The following is a 15,385-nucleotide window of genomic DNA, read 5'->3' as shown; positions in this document are numbered from 1 at the left end:
TGGTTCTGGGAGAAACACTTGCAACTTTGGAGACTCCTGTTGGTCTCTGACTTATCGGGACTTGTTTCTGGTCCAGACTAATTCCACAGATGATTCTTTTCTCCTTTTCTTCGATGTCATCAATTCTTCCATTCCATCATTTCATTTCACCGTTTTTCTTCTTAAAGAGACACAGACAGGCACTGCAGATGTGATTCATTCAGCCCCTGAACTTAACTGACTCAAACCCGGTCCTCTTATCTTCTATTAAAGCTACTACCATTTCACCATGGAGAGATACGTGAGACTTTGTTGGGGAGAAAGCTCTTCTCTTTCACCTTAACTAAGCCAGATCAATGCCCAGGGGAGATAAGGAGAGTGACGACTTCATTCATTAGCTAAATGGAGCAGCTCTGACTCTTTTTTTAAGACATGCAAGACACAAGTGCATTTATTTAGTAGACAGTTTCATCAAACATGACATACCACTTAAGGTTCATGCTTCTCCGCACAAGCACAACACTCGTGTATCCACTCTATGGAAACGTTCATACGTCTCCGGTCAAGCCGTGTACTTTGTACATGTCACAATGTGTTGTATTTATATTTTTCTTAATGATAATAATATAAATTATTATTCTGATATCCCTTGCACATGTGCCACAGCAGTGAGGTTTGTATCTGTTTCTCCATGTTTTACAAATCGAGCCAGCTCAATTTGTCAGCTGGCTGGCGCTAGATTTTCAATTCGAGAAAAGTCTGCACACACATACACACGCATTTACATGTATGTACCTGTTTTATTACCTTGTAAATAGTCTGTAGGGTTTGCAAACTACCCCAACAGTCGTCAAAATCATCCATGTTGGTATTTAAACTGGACGCTAGCAAATCGATGGTGCGCAGTGTATCCAGTGAGTGTACACTATTTTGGAGTGCAGCTGGCAGAGGTGCACAATGATGTCAAGCACGTCATAAAGGTTTGAGCAGACATGTCCGCTAGTACGCGTGCGGAGAAGTATGAACCAGCCTTCAGAAGGCAGGGTCAGACAGTCCCTGGAGCCATTGGGGCTTAAGGGCCTTGCTCAGGGGCACAATAGTGAAATTACTCTGTTATTGATGGGATTTGAACTGGTGACCTCCTTATCAAAGGCACAGCCTCACAAAACCCAACACGTCACCTAGTCAAACTGAAGCACAAGGTTACAAACAGACCGGGCAGATTCTGCAGCAATTGCCTGAGCTTTCTCATGACTGCAGGATTTCTGGCTGTGTAAATAGACAATGGATGACAAATTCTTCCTGGAAAAGTTAGTTCTGGGAAACCAGCCTCTTTCTGGGAGTAAGAGTAAATAAAAAGCATCACTCTTGTCAAAGTGTAAAATATCACATATGAAGTGTGAGTTTCCATGAACAGGGTATGTGTCACTTTTAAGCCCCCGTCGTAATCTTCCGAAAAATTTCTGAAAACGGATTGCTCATCACTGTCATCATGACATCTACTCCATACCATAATATACCCACAAATTTAAAACTGTTTGAAGAAGCCGGCCAAGAAAGAAGCTGTCAAAATAGCTGTTGCACACATAAAAGGATTCCTCAGGCTTCGTCTGTCCTCACTGGCAATAATCGCACAATGAGTTCAATTTTCAGTTACAAAAAAAGAATTACTATTATTTCAGGTTATGAAGCCCTACAAATCTCAGTGTGCGACAACAGGCAACACTGGGGAACCAGCAGAAGGCCTTCATGTACCTTCTTCTCAAAGCAAAGTGCATGAGGAGTGTGTCAACATATTTCCAGGAGGGGAGCTGGTTCAAGATCCCAGGGCCTGGCCCATATCCGCAATGTGCCTCCTGAATCTGATGATGATGACGATGACCATCATCATCATCATTTGCACAAGTACAAATGCATAGCTTGGAGGTCACAGCATCGGGTCAGCAAGCATAAATTTCGTAGGGGGTCTCTGTAGATTTCTTTTTGGGGGGGTCAAGGTTCACCCCATTATTTTGCTACATGGCCTTCACCATGCATGGAGGTGAGGTTGACTTCCATGCTAGGGATGTAACTTCCCAGGATCTCAAAGCCACTGCCCATCACCAAGATCCAATCCATCTGGGTCCTTCCCATTCATGAAGGCCACCCAGACAATACTGCAGCCAACCCCCACCTTACTGCCTCGGCTAGCGCGCCCAACACAGAAAGAAAGAATATAGTGCAGAAAATGAGGAGATGATGCTGACAGACCAAATCCACCCCCACTGGTCTCTCATGATCCGTAAGACTGATAATCCCCCACAAACTGCCCCTGTAGGCCCAGTCGCACCTCATCCTGCCTCCCTCCGGTTAGGGGGTCTACAATAGGAATCCAATACTTATATATAATGCTCTATCAGAGGTTACATGCAAGAGCTCTGAGTCACTGCAGATAAATTCAAACCCACTGAGAACTGAGCTCCACAGAATATGTAACCTGATGATTAAAACTGCCCTCTATCTCATATATTTCAGGTTCTTGCCTTGTCTAGCCAGCAAACCAGGAGAAAGAAATTGGTGGTGCAACGGTTAGTAGCACCTCACAAGTCTAGGACCAGAGTTCATGTCTCCGCCAGGTTCCATGCGTGTGGAGTTTGCATGTTCTCCCCATGTTGCCGTGGGGTTTCCTCCAGGTACTCTGTTTCCCCCCCACACTGAGGATAATTGGAGGTTACCAAATTGCCAATGGGTGTTTGTGTGCTCCGTGGTGGGTCGGTGCGCCATCCTGGTTTGTTCCCTGCCTTGCACCTGTAGCTTCTGGGATCGGCTCTGGGCGCCTTGCCACCCTGAACGGGACAAGCGGTATTAGAAAATGGATGGATGGGCAGCATTTTCTTTATCTAGTATTTAGCCTTAATTTTTTCCTTTTCCACGTTTCCCTTTATTTAATTTAACCTTTATTTTTCTATACTCTTTTTGCACAGACGCAGGGTTAAGCAAGGCTTTCATTTCACTCTAAGTTGTACCAGTTGTACTGAGGACATGGCATGTAAAACCTTGAGTCTTCAATCTACAAAGTAAGAGAGAATCACTGTCTGGCTCAGAGTTTTGACCCATAACCGAAGCTCGACTGCGGGGTGGATTACAGCAGAGTACTGTACCGGAGTCTGAGTGGCAGGGGGGGGGGGGCGGGGGGGCAGCGGTGCTCTTGGCCAGCCTCCGGTCAAACCCACAAAGGCCACAAACTGATAAACAGACTGACACGAGCTCACAGAAAGCTCAGGCCGGGGAGGGTTCGGGACACGCAGCTACGCGGCTCCACTGAGTTAATAAGACTGCGTGCGACAGAAGCAAGAAAACAAAAAAAAAAAACAGACAATGGGGGGTCCATACACACCCCACCCACACCTTCCCTCCCCAACACTCCTGCCTTCCTCCTACTCTCCAAAAGGAAGAAGAGGAGAGCAGAGGGGGCCAGGATTGACGGTGCATGGCAAACAGGATAATTGACCCCCTGTGGGTCTGAGGGAAGCATCGTACGGCGGGGGGGGGGGGGGGGATTGCCGGGATTGCGTGCCCTGTGGGATTAGGCAATGTCTACGCGTCTCTTCTGCAGGCTTTGTGTGTTTCTGGGGAGAGAGTAACGAAGAGCATTTTCATTTCACTCCGTGACCTATAGGCCGGCTCCTCGCAAATCCACCATCCGCCCTCCATAATGTGCACTTTATCCACAAATGTACAGTTCCCTCAAATATACAGTGCCCTGTTTCAAAAAGACACAGACACACACATATAAAGGTGCGTATTTCTGAAATATTATGGAGTGCACTGTATATTAGATCGATGCTGTGCATATCGTCGTTGTGCCCAAACCCACAATAAGGAATCCAGCTAAATGCACCCTGGCTTATACCTTGGCGAACCTCATTGTCTCAACACAGACAGACATATGTTCACCTATGTGCCGCTCCAATCTTGCCTCAGGTAATCAGTGCCCACCCCCAAACAACTGACGCTTTCCATCTTTGAGACAGACAAACGCCATCTGACCTTAAACATAACCTCCGCGTGGGTTCATTTGCTTGCATCTGATGCCATCGATATAAAAAACAGGAACCTGAGTCAATCTGGAGAATTCGAGGTAAGAATGACAGTGCAATTCAGTTAGCCCAACTAAGATGAGTCGATATTTTCCATTTCTTCGGTACTGTCGGGGTTAGATTCGTTACGCAAACGCTCACACAAACGAAAATTTACATCTGCCCCAAGTCATGTAAAGCGATATGTCATATTTACAGTGTAGCCTGCTGATCTTCCCTCAGAATCTCACTCCCTCAGAATTTTACTCAGAGCTGCGGGGCTGGGTGGGGAGTCCTGTCTGTCTTTATCAATCTGTAGCACTAATGCCATCGCAAGAAAACAGCAGCCAGATCTTAAAGCACAGAGTGGCATTAGTAGCGCTACGGCAATTAGACGCACTAGCAACATCGCAACAGGTAGAGTAATTAGACAATGAGGCCTCTTGCAGTAATTAGACGGCACGATTAATTTGTAACAGGCCCTGAAAGCTCATTAGGGCCCGTCTGCTTCCTCAGAGTATCCTGGCGTCACTGAAATGCGACGGCGGCTGAGCTCATTTCTCGGGTAATTCTGCGTGCGTTTTTTAAGGCTTCTCTTCAGGTTTAATATACACATCACAAACTGACAAGTCAGCACTAATTGCAGCAATTCCAGACGTCCAATCTTCTGTGTTAACAGCCACATGGATCCCAGAGTGGACGGAAAATCCCACTGCCGTGTGCTGGGGAGGGTATGTTGTTTCTTGGGCGCCACCCCGAAAGTCTCTTGACCCCACCCCCCCTGCCCTCCCCAGACACTTCAAAACTAAATACCTAGTAAACAGAGTCAGAAGATCATAGCTAGCTAGCTGGTTAGCAGATCATGCTGCTTCAACATCTCCTAAATAAGGAATGCATGTATTGATTATCCGTCACACCTCTGGAACTAGGGTTCAAGTCTCCGCCAGGGTTCCGTGTGTGTGGAGTTTGCATGTTCTCTCCGTGTCATCATGGGGTTTCCCCCCACAGTCCAAAAACAAGCTGAGGTTAACTGGAGTTGCCGAATTGCCCATATGTGCACTTGTGTGAATGAATGGTGTGTGTGTGAGGGAAGCCCTGCGATGTGTTGGGGTCTCACCCTGGGTTATTCCCAGCCTTGCACCCATTGGCTCTGAACCCCCCACACACAACCGTGAAAAGGACAAGCAGTTACATAAAACGGGTAGATTTATTTAACATTTACTGTGTCTCACATTGGGTGGTGATACACGGGGAAGACTAATGAAAAGCAGCAGGCCTTCAGGCTGTATTGCTGCCCCATGTTGGGCTGCCGTTCAGCTACCTCGCAATCCGGCACTGGGCTCCATTGCCAGCTGATATCAGGGTATATTACAGGCTAGTAGGTAACAGCAGGTAGGCGGAAACAGCAGCATTGTTAAAATGCCCTATAATATCAGCAGAGCTGAGCTCATGAGGTCAGCGAGCCTCCCAGGCTCTCCTAATCAGAAGGCATGCAGATAAGGTCCCAGGGGGCCATGGGGTGAGGCTTATTTCCCAGCCTTCCTTGGTGCTGACAGAGGCCCGTTATTACGGTGACTCATTGGCCCAGTGCTCTCTGCAGCTGCTCACAGTGATTCGTCAGCTGGGATTCATCGTATAGGCGTTTGTCACTGGCCAGGTCAGCAGACATTCGGCAATGCCAACACATAGAAAGGCATCTCAGAAGAGCTTCAGAATGCTTAAAGGGGGCTTTAGAGAGCTCCAGAATTATGACACTGTACCAGGGGGCACCCAAGACTTCGTATTGTTCAGCAAAACAAATGTGGAATATACCTGCATCAAAACATACACATGCAGTTATTCACATACCTAGGAAACCACCAGTCGCTGACTTGTAGGATGAAATGAAATTTCTACAAGCCCCCTGAGGGATCTCTTACTTAGATGTGAGAGGCTCAATGATCATTTGCATTTAGAAGACAATATACCATATATATTTTTATTCTAGCTGAATTTCTTTAAAGCTTCATGGTCAAGCGTTGATTATTGATGGGGATACATTCTGAGAAATGTGTTGTTAGGTGACTTTGTCATTATGCAAACATCATAGAGAGTGTACTTCCACAAACCTAAATGGAAAAGCCTTCTATGCACGTAGGCTACAGTAAACCTTTTTATTAGTAGAAAGAGTACACTCGAAAACAATGATTAAAAAGAACAGTATAGTAAATACATAGTTACATAATTAAATACACAGTTTATTTATGACTCCTTAAACAAGTTTAACTAACCCGTGCAGCATCACAAGAATTGAGCTGAATTACTCAGTAGTCAACAACAGTCTTAGCAGCTCACCCACTCATACAAATACACAGAAATGTGATTTAGGTTTTGAAACTCCTGTGACATTATTTCAACAACAGCATCCGTAAAAACATCCATAAAAAACAAAACGCAAGTTAAACGAAAGCCATCCTTATAAAAGGCCATTTAAAAGTAGCATTTCATTTTGCTTCAGTTCTGTTCACTAGTGCCAAAACCATTAACCCCTTCACAGATTCCTGATAGACCGGAGAGCGTTTTCAAGATCAAAGATCACAGTTTGAGTCTGACATGACGGGTCTGGGGTCTCACTTAGGCTCGAATATTGAACAGGCACCAAGATAAGCACGAGGCTGACATAATCAGTAGGTGTGCGTATGGTGTGCGTATGGTCAACGTCTACCCGTGCAAAGGTACGCCTGCTGTCTGCGACTGTCCCTGAAGACACATAAACGGTATTCCAGCCCACAATCCCCCTCCCCCCCTCCCCGGACCCACCCCCTGGACAAAGCTGCTCAGCCACTTATTTACTGCGACTTCCGTCTGACAGACAACCAAATGCACACTCACACAGGCACCCACATGCACGGCCACACAAACCTATGTGCAAAAACAAACAGTCAAACACATGCAGGCAGCAGAGCGTGTGGTTCACTGGTTTATGATACTGTGCCTGCGATCAACAGGTTGCTGGCTTAAATCCCAGGGTTGGTAGAGAGATTTCACTGTTGGGTCCTTGTTTTCTCATGTATGTCGCTTCAGATTGCATTTCACATATTTAGCAAACACTTTTGTCCAAAGCGACATACAAGTGATTCAAACAGCACATCACAAGCATGCGTGCGGTGAAGGAGTCAACTTAAGTCAGTATATGTGTAGCTACTATAGTGTAAGCAGTGTTGGAGCAGGAGCTACAGAACTTCTAAAAAAGCAACCAACAAATATGAGTTTTCAATGACCAGAAGCGCATCCCAAGAACCTTCAATTGTAATAGTTGAGTTAGAGGTAACAAGTACTTGGAGTAGAAGCAGAGCTGCATACTGAGACAGAAAAGGCCTGATCTTCTGGATGTTATACAGGGTAAACTGCAAGACAGGGAGAGCGCTGTTATGTGCTCAGTCAAGGACAGCTGGCCATCCATCATTACCGCTAGGCTGCTGGTGGACCTTGATGGGGACAGTGTGGGTGACCCAAGCTGAACAGTGATGTCATGATGGATGGTTGGACTGGCAGGGAATAGAAGGTGCATCGTGGATAAAGGCATCTGCCATTATGAAGTTCTATTATTAAGGCTCTGTGCTTTCAAGCTGTTTTAAGAAGCATCCCTCCCTCTTTCCAGCTCTATTACAGTCTGTCTCTCTCTCCTTTTCCCACTCCCTCACTCCCCAATGTTTATAGATCCCTTTCTTGAAAAGCCCCTTGACCTGCATTCTCTCACAATGCAACACGGAGCACCTGCTAATTCCTCTCCGGTTACAGGCTTCTCAAGTGCAAGCGTGGCTGGCGGGGGGTGGGGGGGGATGCTGTAATTACTGCGCCCGCAGCGTGGCGATCGTGTGTCACCAGCACCCCCCCACCTGCAGCCAGCGTACCCGTGTCAGAGCCCGGCACTGTAATTAGTGTCCCTAATTCACTGATGCCGTTCCTTTCCTCCTCGTTAGCGTGGCTGCAACACGGGAATGAGCAGGTGTGGCGCATTGGGGGGGATCGCTCCCCCCAGACTGCGCCACAGGCCTGTCACGCCCCAGCGCAACGTGCTGCCACCACACTGTCCCACCCCACGCTTTGTGTCCCCCCCCGCCCCCCAGGTGGTAGACTGGGGTGGCAGCATGTGCCATTTGGATCCTCAGGTGTGACGCTTTGCGGACTCCCCAGTCGGACTCCACATGGGCCAAGAGTCTGCAGACTGGAACCCCAGTTTCCACAGGGAAGAATCACTTCTCCCTGAGCAGACCGCAAGCTGTCACTTTCAGACCCTGAGTGTCGATCAGCGGTACACCAAAGCCGGGGAACAGATCTCCCATTTCTACTTTAAGCAGCCCATGCTGAAGGAATGCTGAAGACGGTTAACAAAAATGAGGCTTCTTCTGTATTTTAGGAGGTCTGAAAAGTAGCCCTGATTCAACCATGGAAACAAGGTAGTGAGAACATCTTTTTCAAGACAGTTCCCTATTGTCATTAATCATCCATCCATCCAAGTTCAATTGGTACTAATACAGGAGAGACCATGTTGTTCTGGAGCCTGTCCCAGCTGGAGATAGGACCTCGTTCCTAATAACAGTACTCAAACAAGCACGACAACGGCCATATTCATGTTAAGTTTTCACACTGTTCCTCCTTGAGAGAACACTAGAAGAAGCCCATACAGGGAATTCACACCTGTCGTTTTAATCATACAAAAAACAGCATCTGACAAGCAGCACCATAAACTAATACCCCAGATAAGTTCAGAAAAAAAAACAAATTCAGAAGTATCCTGTTCCACACCACAAGAACGGCCTAAAATGGCAACTTGACACAATCCTTTATGGCACAATGAAGGCATGGAGGCCAAATCTGTCTATAACATGAGCAGACCCACTCTCACGAACACTGACATTAAAGCTTTACCTCTCCCCAGCTCCCAATAAAAGTTACATTAAAGGCAGACTTAGGGATGGAAAATTCTGCATGGAGCATGAGGTACTGTCTGTTGGTCCGGCTCTCCTTTTGTCTGTCTTTTTTTTGTGAGTCATTGTCTGAATTCTCACACTGTGTGGGAGGATCTTCCCCAAAGCCCACACCAGAGAAACATTCTCCTGCCATCGTCAGAACGTTGCAAGAGTGATAAGAGCAGAGGGACTCCAACAGAACATTCAAGAAACATAGCTGCAGTGTTACTGCAGTGTCTTTTGTGTATCATTCACCGGGTAATAACAATTAAGCTACCGTTCAGACTGGACTGTTTCACATGTGCCAGGAACAGCGTGTCCATTCAGATGAGCTGCTCAGAAGACTCTCCAAAACATCTCAACTGTTTTAACAGGAACCCCACACTCCCAGTTTTCATAAATTATCATAACTTAGCTGCCTAAATCATAAATTTAATGGCTTCTGCTTTCTGAATGTGCATAATACTCATGTGATCAGTCACGTGACAGGAAGATGTCAACAAATCATAGAGTGGATCTGATGTAACTACAGCGCGAGCTTGAGACACAAATAAACCATTAGTGAGTAACGTCCACTGCAGAACTGGGGAATCTTCAGCCAGGAAATTCATCTTGCGTCATCTCAATGTCCTTTTTTCTAAAATAATCTAATATTTAGCAGAAGAGCTACAGACTGTTGTGTCATACAGGAAGTCCCAGGCGTCACGTAACCTTGCCAGATCCCAGCAGTAATGGTTATTGCAGCAGCGTGCATATCCATGTGAAAATAGGTGTCATTAATGTGACCTGGGAATTCTGTGCCACCTGCTGGTAACATGTGGAAGTAACAGAACCAGACAGACGAACACCTGTGCTCCTTCAATGTGTGTACATTTTTCAGACATCCAGATCGAAAACAGGCACTGTAATAGCAGGTTGCTCACCTGTGCATTTTTTATTAGTTTGCACCTGTGAAAAGTAGCCATAGGTCACACTGATTTTGTGAGTCATGTTGAAGTAGGAAATAAACTGTGCAAAGCCTTAGGTCTTTAGGTTCAATGACTGATGTAAAGAAAATTGACACTTTTTTTTTTGGGTTATGATTATTTACTGTATACTTATGCATAAAAAAACTCTCGGTTTCCTTCAGTACCTAATCCATGGCACTGTACCACCTTTCTCAGCGTGTTTGCGTGACTGTGTGTTTCCCGTTAAGATAGAGGAAGCGCAGGAAGTGCCATATTCTGACATTCATCCCAGGAGACCTTTAAAAACACATCTTCTGCTTTCACACCCGCAGGAGTTGGAGGACTTGCAAATTTGCAGAACATCTAGTGAGGACATTTACACATGCACAATCTAATTGCACGCACATACAAACACAAAACGGCCTCACCCACACCGGATGCCTGCTATATCTAACCTGAGCACCAAAAGAAATACTTATTTACATTTTTACATGTGAAAGGCGTCCCTGCGTTGGCAATAACTTCTGTTCAATTGCATACGTGTCCGAAGGGAGTGTGTACATAGAAAAGCGGCATCTCTAACACAAACCCCGTTAGCAGACATCGCCTCCTGCAGACCACCCTTAGCGCGGTTTGGAAAATAGAAACGATTGTTCCACATGATGGGTCGCTCACCTGCTCTGACTCCCGTCATTACTGGGGCAGGTCCCCCTGTGCGCGAGGTGCAGCAAAACATTATGCGTCGTCCAAATTTTCTGCAGGGCCCATGGGTATCTGGCCCAACAAAAAATATTGTAAACGAAAGACCCCTCCCGTTCAGCAAAATGTATCGTTCGATAAGTGATCATGGGCTGCAGTGTGCCAACTCTCACGCATCTGGTGTGACACTCACACTCACGCAAGAAATATATATTATTTCATTATAAACTTAAAATTAGCTACATTAAAAGCGTTGGGATACTTTGCAAACCATATACAGACTATCGGCAAATGCGTGCGCACGTGTGTCTTGAATTGAATTGAAAATCTCACGCCAACCCTGCTGCCCCATTGTGTGCAGATTTCCCCGATGCTGTTATTAAAGCTTTTTTATGACTAGCCTTAAACTTCTGGGACTTTACTGGCATATTTCTGAGAGTGATTCCCCCCCCCCCCTTTCTTAACCTAAAAGGACCCCCAATTTAACGTGCTGCGTCCTTCCCCTCGCTGCCCAAAGCCCCCCATCCGCTCCGTTGGTAGCACTCAGTAGCACCCGTCCGGAATAACGTTACAGGCAGTCGCTTAAAGGGGACACTTTTCTTTGAGAGTGTAATTAAAGAATAACTTCTCAAAGAGATATGACTGATAACCAAGGGCTGAAATATGTATCTGAGGGATATTTAATAAATTATGCATCTCTTATTTACTAATGGCCTATTGACTGGTGGGCTGCAGTGGAGATCCGATGTCAAGCTGAAAGGGGTGTAAGGGGGAGGGGGAGGGGGGGTCCACATTTATATTTTACATAGAGATTTAAATGTCCGCCTCTATTGCCAAATGTTGAAAATTATTGACGCACGCAAAGCACCGACATCTTGTGCTGAAAGTATTACTGCCTTCATCCATTTCTGTAAAAATCAGCCTTAAAATCCATATATACAGAAAACACAGAAAATGCAGAGCTGCAAACAACTTTCCCCTGATTTTTATGGTTTGTTATGAGGACGAACGAGTTAATTAGTGGGTACATATTGTTAAATTGAAAGGGGGGGGGGGTTACTTAACCGATATCCCAAGCTGTTAAATTGCTTAATTAAGTGTTAGTGCAGTCTGATAAATTGCAAGCACAATTTACAAGCGAGGGGAGTGGAATTTCTCCACTGTGTCCATAAAAGACAGCTTCATGGGAGAAATGACATAGAAAAAAAGGTACATCCAAACATTTAAAGAAGCATGTAATATTGGTTTCCTGGCATTTCACCGTAAACCATCCCCCACCCCCAAAGACTGATCTTTCCCAGCATTTGCAGGGTGAGCTCAAAGTACTCAATGTTTCTGCAACAGTGAGGAAATATAACATTGAGGGGGAGAAGCGCAGGGTGGGACAATTCAGCCAGGTAGGGGATTCAAAATGGATGCAAGCTCTGTTACTCGACCCCAAGTTAGGGGAAACTTCAGCAAGCACTTTGGTATGTAGTACTCCCAGGGCACAGTTCCAAAATGAATCCAATTGTTCCTTCTCACATCCTAAGAAGGTTATCAGTTAATTCAAGGTTAGTTAAGTTTTATTACCAGGAAGTTATTAAAGGTACAGGGCTAGTGATGAATCATTAGGGTAACAAATGAGATAATCTAAACCAAGTTCTTTGCCATTGCACCCCTTCCCGTAAGCTTCTTCAATTAAAAATTTTATGCAATACAACATTAGCATTTCCCACATACTTCAACAATCACACTCGATTTTATGTTCACCAGCTTCATGGTCTCCTGTGTTCAGCAGAGTATGCATAAATGGGGTAACACCATATGGTAGCCATTAGCCACCTTGTCCGAGGGCTTTCTGACACCAGCCAAACGGGAGCTTGTCAAGGTTGACTACTGTGTTGAGCACCCACTGGTGACACAGCACCCCCCTCTACAGGTCACCGATGGCAACAGCGTCTAAAAAATGTGCCATTGTCGCAAAACAAACCCAGGTTGAAAAGAAATTTCATTAATTGTACCCTGTACTCACTTTACTACTAGATGACACATTTAATTCTCATTATGTTAATGAGCGGGCATATCAGGAACAAAACAAAGCCAAAGTGGTTGACCACAGAGGCGCATTTCCGAGACAACCATGGGTTTTTTTTTTCAGCCGACAAACATCGTGACTTGTGGGGAGGCAGTGGCTAGATTATTGGTGAGCTGGGGACAAGGAGACACTGACTCCAGCGGGCTGCCTTATCGAGGGCTCGGCTGGTCAGCGGGCGGCACCGCGGCTCCAAAATCAATTGTACCCTTGTTGTCTGGGTGCTGCCGTCACCGAGGTCAGGATAACGTTTCACTGAGCAGGAAAGGGGGACGTCTTGAGGTCCCGGTGACAAACCGCGTCTCCAGCACACCCAAGTGGATGTTAAATACTACACGATTTTGGGAGGGTGCACACTCCCTCAATAATGCAGAGGATTATGGGACTTTGTGTGTCGGCCTGCATCAGTACAGGTTTCCCTTACTGTAAGTTCCTAAATGGATGCATAAATGTATCCCTGAGGCAGCATTTGGGCTGCCTGTGTGGTCAAGAGCATGTGACGGTGAAGAAGCACTTTCTCCTGCCTCAAAGTCACCCCCCCCTTCCAACCCCATCAACCCTTCCCCACTTTCAATCCTTCCCATATCAAACAGGACGGCTAGATTTGGTTTTATTAATATGTAATGCAGCCGAAAAATCAATCTGTAATCTCTCATCCAGGCCGTGCCAAGCGAGAGCCCTTTGCATATTCACTGCTACTGACATCATTATAAAGCCATTACTCCCTGTCAGGGCTTCAGCGTTGTTTACACTCTTTAATTAGTTTCCGCGAACATATCGAGTAAAGCGTCGAGGAGGACTAATATGCTGATTCTGTATGATTATCAGAGAGGCTAAACGAGCAGGAAAAGTTTTCCGCCGCCACCAAAAAGTGTCACCTGTGGCCCAGTTGCATGCTGGGAAAACAGTGGCTTTCGGTAAAGCAGCCTGTATTTGTTCTCTGTGTCACTGTGTATGACACTAGCCCTGAATTCACAAACACATAAGGGACAACACAAAACTGATCTTCCAGTTCCATAACCAGAGCAGGATTGTACAAGAGAGCGCAAACAGAGAGTTCTTTGACAGCATAAGCGTTTGAAAAGCCTCTCATCCTAAAATGTGAACAATGTGGACAATAACTATGCTTAAACACAAAAGAACACAGCTTATCTCTTCCCAGTTTTCCCAAAACTCCTGAAAAACAGTCCTACACTTTCCATCCAGCTGACCTTAAATCACCACAAGCTATTTCAGCTAATAAGGACCAGCTGGACTTTGTTTAGTGCTCAGGTTACCTGTGTTCCCAGGGCTAGTGATTGGCAATTGCTGGTCATGGCCAATGTCCTACCCTCTACCCATCAAGTTGCTTTGCCTTCTGCCAGCTTGCACCATATATACTGACATAAATGAGCAAAAAAAAAATAACTTTATGAGAGGCCTTTACCAGAGCTAGGCCACAACATGGGCTAGCGGTTAGCATCTTGGCCTTGGAAGGGCGGAAGTAAATATTCATCTACCACAAGAAAAGCAACAGTAACAGGGCTCATTATGATAATGTTACTCAAATGGATTTTCTACACTGTATAAAAGCCTTTGAACCTGCCTGACCACAGCTACGAGCCCCCTCCCCTGCTCAGGCACCCACCCACATTGTTTCATCTGTCTCATTTGCCCCTGCAGCCACAATGCATCTTGGGAACCATTAAGGAAACATGAGAATACCGCAGCCATGGGAGAAACACACAAACACTATCAGAGGGCAATTGCAAGCAATCTGGACAGGCAATTACAGGGGGCACGTGTGAAGGAAGAGTTGATGGATGAGGTGTGTCATTGATTTGCGCTATAGGGCGAGAGATCATAGGGAGACGCCTTCATGCAGTATGGCTAATATTTTGTTTGGGATACAGAAATCCAGCAAATGTAATTGTGTGGGAATCATAAGGAAGGAGAGAGCAGCATAAAATTCCATGTATCCCACCATGACAGGAATGTCATGTTGCAGGTCATTCCCACATCTTCATTTAGCTGTTTTTGGGATGTTATTCTCGCCCTGGAGCAGCTTATGATTTTACAGCACCAGATCTCTTAATTACATGATTTAAGCCAAATGTTCCACTCAAGAGTACAGCAGTTGGGCCCCAGCCAGAACCAGAGCCAATCACCTTCGAGGTAAAGGCCCATAGCCTTAAATGTGCTGCTTCTTGCTGCAACTTTGAGTGTGTTTGGGGTCCCGGTTCACTTTTTGAAGCCAGCGGGAAATTAATTTAGCAGACGATTTTATCCAAACATAATTCAGAAAGCAGTGTCAGACAGTCTCTAGAGCAATCAGGGTTAAGGGCCTTGGTCAGTGGCCCAACATTGAGACACACTCTGCTGGCAACAATGCAGACTTCTGATGAAAAATAGTATAATGACTTGCCCGTTTTCACACAAATCCGAAAGGTCTCTATATTTGTCTCAGGGGCTCCCCCAACTTCCTGTTATCTGAATCACCCATTAGAGGAAACTGGTGCCTTGGAACCGCTGTGTGTGTGTGTGTGTGTGTGTGTGTGTGTGTGTGTGTGTGTGTGTGTGTGTGTGTGTGTGTGTGTGTGTGTGTGTGTGTGTGCACCGTGTGCTGGGTATGCCTAACCTATTTCCTGGGACAAATTCCAGCTCACTGTGATCCTGACCAGATAAGCACTTTCTGGA

The sequence above is a fragment of the Paramormyrops kingsleyae genome, chromosome 1, assembly GCF_048594095.1.
Source record: "Paramormyrops kingsleyae isolate MSU_618 chromosome 1, PKINGS_0.4, whole genome shotgun sequence".
Taxonomy (NCBI): domain Eukaryota; kingdom Metazoa; phylum Chordata; class Actinopteri; order Osteoglossiformes; family Mormyridae; genus Paramormyrops; species Paramormyrops kingsleyae.
Note: the sequence above shows the minus strand (reverse complement) of the source record.